Genomic DNA, 14,999 nt, shown 5'->3' on the forward strand with positions numbered 1-14,999 from the left:
GCATCTCAAAACTCTCATTTTTGGATCAAGGCAGAGTCCAGAGTGCAATCGATCTGTGCATAAGGGCCTAATTGAAATTTCAGCACCATTCTAAGCAATTACATACTATTTTGGATCTTACCCTCCACAAATTTTACTTTTACTTCATTAAGGAAATACCAACAAATTTGTCTTCATGATTGTAAAGAAAACACAGGAACCCAAACAGATACAACCAAAGTAAAAGGTGCAATAGGGGTACAGAGCTCTTAGGAATCTAAGTTCCTTGCTATGTAGGTTAAATTTAATCAAGTATAATTTGCAGACAGCATATTTTTCATGCTAATATTTATTCTAATAAATGGAATAAAGATCTGGAAGCAAAGCCTATTTGAGGCGAAGTGGGGGAAAAAAGCAATCTAACATCCATAAAAGGCTTGCAGAAAGACAGCATCTACTAAATACAAAAAGCTAACAAAAGGCAACATTGCCTATTGAAATATATTAATAACTCTTTGAATAAAACACATTGCCAAACCTGGGAAAAAAAAAAAACAGAACCACCAGCCCCCCCCCCCCCCCAAAAAAAAAAAAGCCCAAAAACCCAAAAACTATTCAGTACTCCAAAATCTGGTATCTAATGCAGAGGCCTGCCTTCAGCATCCTCAGAAATCGAAAATCCTTAGTATTCTACCAGTTACCACTTTCTCTTTAGGTTATATCCATGGCTGGGGCTGACTTTTGAGCCCAGGAACAAGGCAGTTCTTTGCAGATCCATACCATGGCAAGCACCACATCAAGCAGAGACAGCAGTGTTCTGCTCTGGTTAGCAATCAAGACAAAAATCCCTCTGTAAAGCCCCATAAGGTAGACCTAGATGAATAGAAAGTAGGAGGGAAGAACATGTGAGAACAGTGGAGGTGAGCAGAGAGACACTCTGATGGGTCTGAGAGAAATGGAGACACCAAGCCAGACCTTCAGCTTTTCTGAACTGGTGAGACCCTGCCACGTGAAATTCTGATCCCACTCCTGTCAGTGGGAACGTTGCCAGGACTACACTGGGGTATTACATCTCCTGACAGACCAAACTGACCTCATACCTCACTGTCTGCTTGAGGAGACCCGCTGGCCTCACACAAAATTGCTTCACATTATTTGCTTAAAAACACCACCTACCTACAAAAACTTGGGAACTTTTTTTCCCACTATGGTTGATCCAGATAATTTATTCTGTTTATTATTATTCCTCACAAAAATTATACTTTATGTATGTGTAAGTCTTACTTACTTAGGACAAGGAAATTCAATACTGAGTCTGGCTGGTGGTAGGGCACTCAGAGAATGAGGAGTACCCAGCCTGCCTCTACTGGGTTTAGAAACCATGGGCTATGTTTTGGTATTTTTGGGTTTATCCTGAAGGACACTCAACATTGCACCCTCAGCAGCAAGATCAGTGTATAAGCTCATGCCTGGGTTATCTGTACGCTTCAGTTGAACTGGACCAGAGTTTTAGTAAGTACTGTGTTTGACTGGGGCATCATAGGCTACACTTTGAGCAGTCAAGCTTCCAAAGGAAGGGAGGGAAAGCCCAAATCCAAGTAAACTGTGGTTCACGTGCTGGTTAAGAAGAGATTACAGATGGCGGAAAAGATTGAGTACTGTTTCTAGGTCATTTGTTTCATCTCACAGGGCAGCAAAGGTTGCAGTATGTTCTCTTGTCGGTTCTTCCTAAGGATGACTAAGTGGCTTTCACAAGCAGGGCATTGAGAAGGTTTAGCAAAATTGTCGTATCACTTCTTTTTGAGCAGCTCAGTAAGGACAACAATGTGTAGCAGAGAAAGTATGACAAACATTTACAGATTAAAAGGTCTGTCATTTATGTTTCTAAAGAAATTGAACTAGACAGCAACAAATTTCTCTATTCTGTGTAATCAAAATGCTTGTTGCAGAGCCTTCACATTTAGAAGTTCAGTTCTGACCTTAAATACATACCAGTGTGTATTTTCTTCCTCCATTGGTGGTCTCTAGCTCCTTTCTGCAGAACCTCCATTGAATTTCAGAATTTGTTTTTTCAAGATTCTTGAGAGCCAACAATCAGGGGCTAAGATTCATCTATGACACTGTGAACCGAAGGAGAAATGATAGCACCCTCTGCTGTCATTTTAGATTATTACTGTAAAGATTACTGTATTCATCTCAGTAGTTTTATCTGGCCTGGAAAAAATCCCACCAAAATATTTGGATCATAATTTTTAACTCATGTTAGAAAGACTGTGACTGCCTTGTGATTTATTTCTATTTTATTGTTTTGTAAATGACAATCCAGATTAGTTTATCTTCTGGGATCTAAGTAGAACTGAAATTTTAAATCTCTGCCATCTGCTTATGTGAGGTAACAGTCACCTTTCAAAATATACCTTCTCTTTCAATAAGTGTGGGCTTTATCACATGCACACTGACGTTCAACGTATGTTTTCTAAAACCCACTCTTAGATTTATGAGCCCAGGAGCTAGGCAGCTTTAATCTTCACTTCTGTAATTCGTGCAGCTAACATTGGAAAGCTGCACAATGCACGTTTAGATTGCATCTCCCTTTTCCCTCCTGCAGACACAGCCAGTTCTCTGATCTCACAAAGACATATTTGTGGATTCACTACAGAGGCCTGAAGGGATTTAATACCAGGATTAGGGACCGAAGCACAATTTATGTTACAGAAGAATATACACTCACTCTTTCTCTAATTCCCATTCCTCCTCTGGGACGGACATAAGTTTGTGGTTCTGGGGTAAATAAGCTATAAAATAAAACCAAAATTGCATATACTGAGGCTCTTTAATTATGCATTTATAGAGGTGGATTTTTTTCTGGATAGGTCTCAACTTGATTTTCATTTTCTCACACACATAAACAGAGTGAAACTCCACAAAAGCATCTGTGTCTCCAGACCGTGAGATACTGAAAAGGGAGCTTTTCTTTAGAAACTTGACTTGGTGTCATGAGCCAAAAATGGATCATGTCTTCCTGTATATTTAATGACTGTTTCATTAAACGGATTTCAGAGTTCAGATTTCAGGTTTTTCCAACTACTGATTTATCTTTCCAGATGAAATTTCATATTCCATCCAATATTTTTTTTAAATGTTCATTACCAATATTTTAAATTGAAGTGCTGGGGAAGAGTCTCCTACACTCGTGAAAAGAAGCTGTTCTGCTCTTAGTGGTTTTAAAATATTGGCTATCAGAAGTCATTCACGTACTCAAACACAAATGATTTTAAGTAGGTAGAGAAGTGCAAAATACTGATCATATACATGAAATAATCTAATTTTTACACATAATTATGCCAGCATTGCTTTTGCTGCATGTTGCTGTTGCCCAGACTTGTTGACATGCAGTAAAACAACAAACCCAGTGGGAATCAGCAGGTCAGAACTGACCAGTTCTCAGTGGGCATCAGCTGGTGAATAGAAATCACCAGAGCCACATATACCTACAGTAGCAAGCATCTGGCCTGATATTCCTTTTTGGAGAAACAAGCCTGATGCTAAGACTTATACATTTGGCTCAGTTCAGTGTCTATGTTCATCTCTGGGAAGAAAAAATAAAATGGATCTTTGGAGACTGAACCAAGTGGCATCTGCTCTACAGCTGTATTTACCATGCACCATCACCCGCAGGCTTTAGAGCCAAAATAACTTGTACCTTATCTCCAGATTGATCACAGTTTAGGTCCGTACTTAGTTGGCCTATGACAACTTCAGCCTCACTTCACAAGTGAGCTGATGCCCTCTTTTTGTTCTATGCTTTCATGTTCTCCAGTCATGGCTGCCTGCAGACAAATCAGGTTCACCCTTCAGACCAAGGGCCACCTTTCACAGCATATAAATCAAAGTTCTTGACTACACTTCTGCAGCCTTCAGACAAGTTGCTACAGTGTTTGGCAATTGCTGACATCTCCTGAAACGTGGCCCTCATGTCCAATGGTCCAGGACATCAAGCAAAGGTTCCTCTTATCTCTTGAAACCCAGTGTGGGGACAGAAGACAGCTGTGATCTTTCAGTACAAACAGTACTGGGGAGTTTCTGGGATCTCAGGCAGTTTTACAGCATGCATCACACCAAAGCAGCTGAGCACAAGCAAGCTTCAGGCCCCTAGGAGCACCCACTGAAGCAGCTGTGGCATCCCAGCAGGCAGATTTCAGATAAGGACATGACAGACCTTCTTCCTCACACACCGATAGTAAGAGCGGCAGGGCCAGGGCCCAGAGACAGTCAAGCAAAACCTGACAGCAAAGCAACGCGGGGGGGGATTTCTGTAGGCACCTTCCGCTCACCCTTTTTCCCCGTTACTGACCCCCCTCCCTGTACAAGAGGCGGTGCCGGCACGCCTGCTTGTCCCCACTAGGTGGTAGCAGAAAGGCGTCCTTGGGGAAGGAAGGGTTTCCAGCGGCCCCCCTTCCACGCGGGGCAACACGCCCGGCTGTCTGCAGGGCAGGCCTGGAGCCGAGCTGCTGGGTGGGTGGGGAAGGAACCCTGAGGAGGTCCCGATCACGGGCTAGAAACCTGCGAAAGAGTAAATGCTTCTCAAACTTGATGAAAATGTGAGGAAGGCGAGTTGCAGCAGATGCTTTGCTTTTTCAGAACTACAGAGCAGGGAGAAGGGAATGCTTGAGACTTTCTCATCAAAAGCATACCCAGAACCTGCAGAGAAATGCTCTGGTGCCATGCTCCTCCAGACATGCTGCCCCACAGACAGCTTGTCAAGTGCATGGAGGTTTCCATGTTCAGCTCATTCCTTCAGTGTTTACTACATACAGTAAGGCCATCCCTAGGGAGGCCAAAGAGGTAAAGGCAGTTCACAATGTTCTGATGGCATTAATGCTTCATTTAAAAATACTTGCAAATACTTAATTCACTGAACTATCTGTTGGGATAAAGATTCAGGCACAAGCTTGAAGACCCAAACGCAAGTCTCCTCTTGTTCCACATCTGTAACGCTGCTAGCAGTATATGTTAGTAGAACAATATGAAACTTAGGGTCTCCTAGAAGAGATCACATGAAAGATGAGATTTTTTTTTTTTCTGGTGAGAAGAGAGCAAAGAATTGCCTTGAAGTAATTAGGGCCTTTACATGGGAAAAGAAAGAAGGTAAACCAAGAACAGTCCCTCATTCACATCCCAGCCCCGCCCGATTCAGGGGAAGCACGTAGTTTTGATGAGCGGCTTTACCAGAGACTGTGACCTCTACATTAGTGCTAGTGGATGACCAAACAATGCAGTCTGTCTCTACTCAGCCTCTGCTTGTTTGCAGGTCTCTCTCAGTATGTTAATCTGAATTACCACACTGCAGGAAACATCCTTGCAATGTATTTGGATTACAAAAAAAGGGTCTTTTATTTGGAAAATTGCTCCAGGAACTCCTGCCCTCCTCCATTCAATGGAGCAGCAAGGGCTATGATTTCAGCTTTATAAAAGCACAGCTCAGCAAACTGCCTGACCTCCTCTCATGCACATACAGCATCCCAGCTATTGCTGGAGCCTAGTAGAAAGGGTGGCAGGAACACTGAGCAGTCGTTTGGTACAAATGAAGTAGTACTGGAAGGGATGCTATTTGCTTTCCTCCAGCTCCTTGGTGTTTAAGCTGCAGTAGCTTAGGATTCTTGAGAAAACTCCTCATCAGACTGCAGTTTAGTTTACTTCTTTACTCCTTCATGTTGTACAGGAGAAAAGGGGAGCGTGGAAAAAACCCAAACAGAACAAAACCAGCAACTCTATTAAAAATTAATTCTTTGAAGAGCAAAAATTCAGACAATGTCCAAAGTCAAACAGGATCAACTATATTAGATTTTCATTCCTGCAAGTTTGATTCACAAGCAAGGTAATCAATAACCCACTTTTTTTCCTGATCTTAGCAACAACCTAGTGGTAGTACTTTCACAGGGATAAACTGTTCAGCAGTTTCATAAGTCTGCTAATAACAAACAAGCCTTGAACGTCAGGCAATCCTGTGCCTCTGCCTTGGGTTTGGATAGTTTATTATTTTTTTAAAGGCAATATTAAAAACACAATAACAACAAAAACAATCCCTGGTTTATTTAACTTCATATCCTTTTCACAAGACAAGTCTGCCTCAGAACCCAATCCCTGTGGCACCTTCATTTCCTCATATAAATTGTTGTTTGTCACAGTTCCTGCCTTTAAGTTATAACCCAGTCTGCTCCATTTTTAGATGTCACTGTAAAAAGAATGCTTTAAATCAAGGTGAATACAGTTCTGTTACTGTGGTGGATTTCACAAAGGCTTTTCCTGGTGTCAGATCTTCTCTTGACAAATACTGTTGCATTTGTAGATGAAAGTTTTCCCACTAACAGGATATGTAGCCTTTCACCTCTAAGATGCTGTTTTGAATCCTGCCCTTCTCAGTTGCCAAACAAGTGTCCAAGAGCAGCAATTTAGATTACAAGAGTTGAAGGATTTTTATCTAATTACCAGGGAAAAGACATTCACAAAGCATAGGAGGAGTTTGTTTGGCCCCTTTCTCTTGAGATCAGAAACTAAACTTAGACGAGCTTGATTGCAAAACAATGATGTCACTTACAGGTTTAGGAGACTTTAGATTTGGTTGGGGAGATGGTATCCAGTGACCAGAAGCACTGCATGGTCATGCTAGTGGAATCTTTAATACCTTTGCTTTACCCCGTGCCAGCAAGAAGCAGCTATTGACTGCAGCATCCTCTTCTCACTTAATAATTGTTTGCCTCTATGCTGACGCCAAGCAGTGCTTTCTTCAAATCAGGGTTGGCATGCAAGCAGAAGAAAAGGTACCCTTTTTGCATGCCTGAACCATACCTATCCCATGGTTAAATAGAGTATTCTGTTATCATGTTCTTCATGGATGATGGTCCAGGAGCAGCAATAGTAATAAACCTTCTTGTCCTGTGCAATTTCATTAACCTTGTTCAATTTGTGACTAAGAGCTTTGCAACCTCAAGTGTCACCTTATTTGCTCCCATCGGATGCATAAGTTAGTCATGCACAGCTTTATTTATAATGTAATGTAACCTTGTTTATCTGAGTCCCAGAGCTTTTGGGTAAGCAGAGAGCCCAAACAAGTAGCAATGCTGAACCTGAGTATAAAATCCAATATTTTCTGAGCACACGATGCTGCCTGAGTAAGAGCAAGCAAGCAGCCTAAACAAAGGGGAGACCTCAAAGAAAGCAAGCAGAAGGATGACTTCAAGTTAAATCCAAAGGCTTTGCACACACACACAAATACCCAACCCAAACCCCAAAACCACAAACGTACACACCAGGCATGGAAGCAGGGAGGAGACAGCTGTTCTTTGGGTATGATCCATACCATGCTGTGGCAATGCAGATACTGCAGTTGGCTGTTGTTAGTTATAGAATATTCAAATGCATTAGTTTGGAAGGGACCTTTAGAGGTCATCTAGTCCAACCTCCCCTACAGTAAGCAGGGACATCTTCACTAGATCAGGTCACTCAGAGCCTCATCAAGCCTGACCTTGAATATGTCCAGAAATGGAGCCTCCACTACCATTCTGGGCAATATGTTCCAGTGATCTACCACCCAGCCACTGCTTTCTATCTTTACCTTTTGGAGGCACTAAAGGAGGATGCTGGCTGCCCTGGGACTGCTCTGCTGAGCCATTACACAATTCTTTCAGTTGCAGTGGGCAGACTTACTTTCAGGGAATTTTTTTCCATGTTTTTGGTCTATAAAAAGGTGGTTTTGGTTCTGACATTTTTTTTCCCTTTTCTTCCTGCTGAATGCTGAAGAAACTCCTCTGATTCCCAGCATTATCTTGCTCATCCATGAACAACTTCCCCTTGGCGTAAGCAGTCTCTCACAGACCTTTTGTTCCTGATACAATGATAAAAGTCCTACTTTGTCTTCCCAGTTTTCAAGCCTTTTTTTTTTGTCACCTCTTTTGTTGCCTTCCTGACACTTCCGGTTTTGTTGGCCTTTTTCCATAGTTTTCCTATTTCTTTGGCCTTGTAATGTTGTGTTGATCCTGCTGATTTATATTTTTTACTGTATCTATTCCATGCCCCAACTTTGAGATATCTTGAAGTTCCACTCCAAGCCTATGCTCTTCTGTGCTGTGCTCAATGAAGTCCATAGCTCTTCCTGAAAAGGTCAATGAAAGTCAAGTTTACACATATGATGACAGAATTTGGCAACAAATGCTGAAGTTTTTTCTGTGTTATACTTTGTGGAAACTTAAAGAAATACAAAAAGAAGTGGGGGTTTTTTTTCCCCCAATCTACATTTCTCACTAGAGCAGAGATGTGTATTAGTGATGCATGTTTTCACTTGTATCCGTGACCCCAAAAGCTCCAGATATGTGTGTCTCAGGGGATTAGGACACGTGAAATCAATGAGTGTTTTCCTGGGACCCTCAGGGATCTGACATGGAGCATTCATCTACCTGCAAACCTGAACTTGCTTGCTTACCAACTCTTTGGAAGGTAAATTGAACAAAAATGCCTGAGGAAATAATACAAATTACTGCATATAAATATCCTATAATTTTGCCATAAACCAGAATTGGATCAAGAGTTTTGGTCTGTTGTTCTGGATTCTAGCAACATCGTACCGAGGGACACTGGAAACACTAAAGATTGCTACACTACCAGAAAGATCTTGAATTGGAAGATTATATAAAAAGGCAACAGAAGATTAATTGGTACTACGTTATCCTATGTGATAGTGGGGTTAATGCAGATGATGGATTTAGTACAAAACATAAACCTGAATGTCCTCAGTAAACAAGTCAACATTCGTTGAAGAGGGACAAATGAATACAACTGCAGGTGAAATTATTTCATATTCCTTATTTTTATTGACCACTGCATTGATTAGGTAAATTCTCCATTCTAAGCAAGATTATATCCATAGTTTTGCTCTTAACAAAGTAGGTGTCTTGCCTGAGTTGTTTTTGAAGTTAAATTGTGTGTCTCAGTTATAAGTATAGAAACACCACCAATTTGTTTCAGTCCTGGGTGCTGTTTTGTATAATATATGACCAGTTAGGACAGGTAATAGAGGTCATGAAAATGCATGAACCTTAACAGTTTGTTAGATAAACGTTGTAAGATCAATAAGGTAGACCGGCTATATTGAGCCCTATCACACTTTCTTACCCCGTATCTGGTAATCTCATACCACCTGAAGGCAGACCATTGTTTTTTTGGTGATCTAAGCCCTGGAAAAAAAAGTTTGCAATATTTATTATATTACTTTACTTGCAGATCTACTAGAGGCCACGTAAACACACCTCAGTCATTTTCCATCAATGTCTGGGAGTTTGTATTCCAATTCATACGACACTGACAACTCCATAGCTGCTTGCTTAACTAACCACATTCACAGGCTAAGCTTCTCAAAAGATTCCATGCTTTTTTCACTTCCTTGCTCTACTTGTACAAATTACGTATTTAAAATTGTCAGTACTGATATGTGAAGCATAACTGAAACAATCAGAAATATTAAATCTGACCCAAGGATAGAGACACTGGGATGTCAGTAGGAACAGCCAGCATGGGAACTGTCTGGTCCCCTGACAAGAGAAACACACTGCTTTTCAAGAAGCATTTAAGCTTGCTGGGGCATGCATATATGGACAGCTCTCCCTACCCACTTTTTAGTAGATGCTTCTAACAGATCACCCCACTGAAGAATACAGATTTGTTTAAAACAATGTGGAGTGCTTGCATCTGTTTGCAAATATTGGATTTCATATGGCATATAATAATTTCTTTAGAAGTCATTTTACAGACCCATTAAAACACACTCAGACTTGGGTAATAAAAAAATATGCCATTTAATCTGAAAGTAGGAATATAGTGGGTTTTGATGTAGTGTTGCACCTGCAGTAATGGCAAACAATATGGGAATATACAGAAACCAGGATAAAGTTGTGCTTACTTCCCACCACCACATTTCTTGTTTCTTTTTTAGAAACAAGAAGTCATGACCGAGGTCATTGTTATAATTCTGAACTATGCTCTGCATGTTTGAACATGTTTGAAGACCAGGTTTGCCTAAAAGAAACAGGCCAAGGTCAAAAACCCCTGTTGCATGGAATGGGAAGCACCAAGAACTTTGATGTCCATGAGTTTGAGTTTCTGCTGTGTTGCTTTGTGTGCCACACAATGCTACATGGGAATAGGAGAGAAGGTGGCTCCTGTGTTCTCTGCAAGGGGAAGGGGCAGAGCAGAGAGGCAAGGAAATGGGTCTGTGTGTTTCTTGTTTCTGAGTCCTTCTGCAATGTGTCTGAGTGAAAAGGATGAGTGAGTAGGGACAAGAATTGCACTCTGATAGTCACAGTCCTTCCTGAGCCAGAGGTCCCTGCAGTCTTGAGCACCCTTCTGACCTATCCGGCCTCTGACACGCTCTCCAAGCCCCCACTATTTTCCCTCTTTTGACCCAGATGCCAGATCCTTCACCTGCCTGCACTGCACTGACCCGCTAAGAGCTCAAATGACCTGAGTGCATTCACTCTACAACTCCTCCCTTTGTCCTCATCACCCATTTTCCTTCCAGCTTTCCTTCAATTCCAAATCCCTTCTCACCACTCATGTTTCATATACACCACGTCTGCTTTTCTCAAACATTCCATGTTAACCACAGTGCCCTCAGCCTCTCCCATTCAAGAGCATCTGCTCATTAAACCCTCTCCTGTTTCAAATTCTTAGTCCTGGCTCCACAGCCCACCCTGCAGTCTCTTACCCCGCTCTTCTCACTCCTCCCCTCCCCCACAATCCTCTACCCTGATCCCAAATTATCTTTCAGCTCACCAGCACACCATATACACACACCCCCTTATCTGCAACTCCTTTCCCACCTATGCCCCTGCCTCAGATCACCAAACCTGCTAAGGCTTTTTAGTTACTCCTGCTCAGCTTTGGTCACGTGCCCATCTGCCATACTCTTTGCCTAGAGCTGGTCAGCTAAAGTTTCCCCCTCTCTTGGCTGTCCCTGCATGATAAAAGGAAAGATTTCAAAAGCTCACTCTGGACTTACCAAATGCCAATAAGAACAGATTAGTTTTCAAAATAAAATAGTGATGTGAGGAAGAGGACATAGGGTAGTCATATTTATCCAGAAAAGTCTCTGCAGTCCAGCTTCTGCCCCTGTTTCAGCATAGGAGTGGAGACTAGAGAAGGGGGTTTGCCTGGAGGATGAAGTAGGGCTGAAATCTTTGGCCAGCTCATCATTCCCCTAAGCAAATCCCTGGAAAGGTAGAAGGGGTCAGAGCAGGATGTCTCACATCTCCCTCAAGCCTGCATTACACTTATATTCTCCAATGCATCTGGAGAAGCACAGTCCAGGTGGTCCTACATACCTCATTTTAGTTCCATCTCTGGACAGAAGAAAATGGGCACCTGGACCTCCAAGTCTTTGGAAACAGAGTGAACCAAACCATTTGGGATCTAACTGCATCAACAGGGGAAATTTCTGGTTTGGATTTTGAGAAGCTTGCAACACAGGCCATAAAAATTTCCCCAGAGCTATGTACAAACTGCACTGCAGCAGCCCAGTGTTAGTTGTAGGATATGACGATGGCAACAGGAGAATTCCTTCATGTATATTGTTGCAAAATACATGAAGCAGTAAGCAATATCTGTGACTATATCCTTGAAGATTTTTCCACCACCAAAAGTGACTAATGCTCTGCAGGTTTAGCCAAACTTTCTCAGAATACTGGGCAACGCTGAGGATCAAAGCAGCTGGGTCCTTGCAAACAGCACGGTGTAGCTGTTAGCAAGGACAGTCGGCATGGGGGAGGGGAAAGAAAAGCCAATATCCCTTTTGCTTGAGTCAAATTTCTTGCCAATGTAAAGTTCTGTCCTTAAGGAATAAAGGGGCTCTTCAAGATGACTAAGGAAGAGTCATTTCTGCTGACAACAGGCATCCAAATTCTGGATGCGAATCAGAACAGCCAGACGACCAATACATGGTAAAACACACTACCTCAGCAGGCATAGGTATTTACAGCAGATGGCTGGGACATATCTGAGTGCTCCAGATTCTCATAGATGTCACGCACAGACACTGGCCTCCTCCTCATTATTGTACACGTGATTTGCAAATTCTTCTGCTGGCATTACTAAAATATCGGGTTTAAAACAACAAACAGTGTTTCCTTCACATGCCAAAGAAAACAGGAATTTTAACATTTTAAGCCTTCCCTAGAGATGGCAGAATTCCCTTGGTTTGTGTGTTACTCCACAGAGTTGCCTCTTATGCCCGTGTGAGGGAGGGATGACTTGTCTGGGTTTTTTCCACTTCCCAGCAAGAAGCAGTTTGTCTGTGAGACTCCTATGAGAAGTCTCCTTGTTTCCTGGCTGTGCTCATCATTCATTCCTGAATCCACTAGGTAGGGCAGTTTTTTTATGGGGGGTGGAGGGGAAGGTTATTTCATTAGCTCAGACTCCTGTGGCAAACAGTGGGCTTGAAAGGAGGAAGCATGACAAGTTAAAGGCTAGTTGGGTCTTCCTTGGCTTTGGTGTTTATTCAAAAACCCCTTTTCTTCCTACCAGGCAAGTGTGTCTGGTCCTTACCTGCGCACCTCTCCATGTAGTCTCTGGTTTCCCTCTGCCACCTGTGTGTGGGCTGCTTTCTGTGGAGGACAGAAAGTCCCTGCAGAAGCCAGTTGACCCTCTGCAACCAGGGCACTCTTCCCCTGCCTGACTCTGACTCAGAAATGTCTGGGGGCCCTTCTACCCTTGGTGTTTGGCTCCTTTTGCCCCAGGTTCTTCTCCCAACACACAGTGCCATGCTGGGCTGCCAAGTATTCTGCTTAGGTAACACTTGGCATTTCCAGCCCCAGGGCCTCAGCACTGATGCAATTTCCAAAATTATTTTTTTTCAAAAACCACAAATATTTTTAATTCCTAGCAACTGAGAAACCCCAAAAGCAAGAAAGCAGCATTCTTCTGCCAGGAAGGGGAGAAGAATGGTGGATTGAGAGCTGCTTCATCTTTCTGCTCCCTCCTCTTTCTCTTTAAACTTGCTGGTAATGCAAGGTCAGGGGAGAGAGGAGAAAAAATGGGATGGAGAAAATAAATTCTGGAATCTTCACTCCAGGACTGCAGGTGGAAAAGATCATAGGAAGCAATGGCTGTCTCTTCCTCTCTCTTCTCTAGCTTCACACCTCCATAAAACCCATAGATCCATACAGGTGAAAGACAGCTGTTAGTCATTTTTCCCCTCCTTGTCTCATTAAAAAAATAAATAAACAGAGACATAGTTAATGGTTAATGCTGCCGAGTTCATGGAGCATCTTGCCAATAGTTTAATTATGAACTCAGACTGCCTTCAGGCTACAAAGGGCAGGAAAGCAGGGAATACATATATCCAGAAAGGCAGTCAGTGTTTGATGTCTCTGAGCTAAAATTAAAAAAAAAAAGGAGTGGAGAAGAACATCAATATGCACAATATGCAAACCACAGTGGGAGTCGAGTGGAGAAAAAGCAACAAAACATGTCTGAAGGTAGCTGAGCAACGAGGAACTTCCAATTTCAGCAGTAAGGCTAGAAAGCTGTTTCTGTGAAGGTTATTTGTAAATGATCTTTGAAGTAGCTACCGATTAGAAAACAAACGGCTGAACTGCTGTGGCTGTAAGTGTGGCCTCCCCGTTTGTCATTACTGATCAAGCAAGGCAGGAGGAGAAAAATCAAGACCTCTGGATCTGGAGTCAGAATGACAGAGACCCAGAAACCCAGTGGAGGTGCAGAAGAGCCAGAGAATGTGATGTATCCTCACCCTCCTCCCAAAATACATGGGAAAGTTTAGGATTGCCTTGGAGTATATGTGCGCTGAAACACATAACACCAGGAGGTGAAAGCAGAACTGGAGGACCACAGTAGATAAGGAAGCTCATACAAAGCTATAAGCAGCCACAGAGAGCAGGCTCCAGTTTCCGATGCTGCAGGAGGGAGAGAGAAGCTTTCTGTCCCAATTACTGCATTGTCAAATTTGGCATTTACCAAAGCCTGCCAAAAGGGAAAGAAGGATTTGGAGCTTTAATGTAAAGCAAAACTAGCTCCCAGAATGTTTCCTTTAAGTGTGGTCCATGTTTTTCTGTGGCCCAGAGCAAATCAGAGCCCTCAATGTTAGCATCACAGCTAAACACATGAGATCAAGGAGTTTATCCAAGTGTCACTAAGCATCAGAGAAGTGAATTGGGCTAGCTTTTGGGTATGATAAGAGTCATACATGAACTAGCTGACTTTGCAGAACATATAAGGTCGCTGTTACTTACAGAAGCTATAAAACATGAAGAATAGCACAGATAGGCTAAAATGTTTAGGAATGCAAAATAGCAATTATAAGTACCAGATATAAGTTCCAGATAACACATGGAAAGCTTGTTTTTCAGAAGTCAGGCAGGTAGGTAGTCAGGCTGGTTTCTAGGAGAAACTCCAGGGACTATGTCCCATAGCTTAACACTAAGAGTAGGGTATGCCAACATCAGACTGCTGCCTGAAGTCCTGCGCATCAAGAGAGGTGTGGATAGATACGGAAGACACATCACCTACGTCTGCAGACTCTGAAACCATCTAGCTGATGCAGAGTAAAAAGATATGCTAATTTTTACCAGTCTGTAGAACTTGGAGAACTGTCTTCCTGATCAGTGTCCTTCCCTGCAGCATCTAGTGAAATTGCCTTGTTAAGCAGCACATGAGTTTTCTGAAACAACTGGGTGCTAGTTGAACGTTACAGGAAGGATACAGTTTTGACTGAAAAAAATCCCAAACCCTAAAATACAACTCCAAATAGCTGCTTTACAGTCTTACCTCTTTAATACATAAACATGATGTTTATATTGAGATACTGATACAGATTACAAGCAATAATATTTATATAGGCATCCCAAAACCTAAATGATACAGGAAGAGTCCTTAAACAATGTGAGAGAAAAAAAAACAACTTGTGGCACAGCACCTCTTGAACCTTGCTGTGGTGATGCAGATTTAAAACTGAGTGA

Source organism: Gallinula chloropus, assembly GCF_964237585.1.
Source record: "Gallinula chloropus genome assembly, chromosome: 3".
NCBI classification, from domain to species: Eukaryota; Metazoa; Chordata; class Aves; order Gruiformes; family Rallidae; genus Gallinula; species Gallinula chloropus.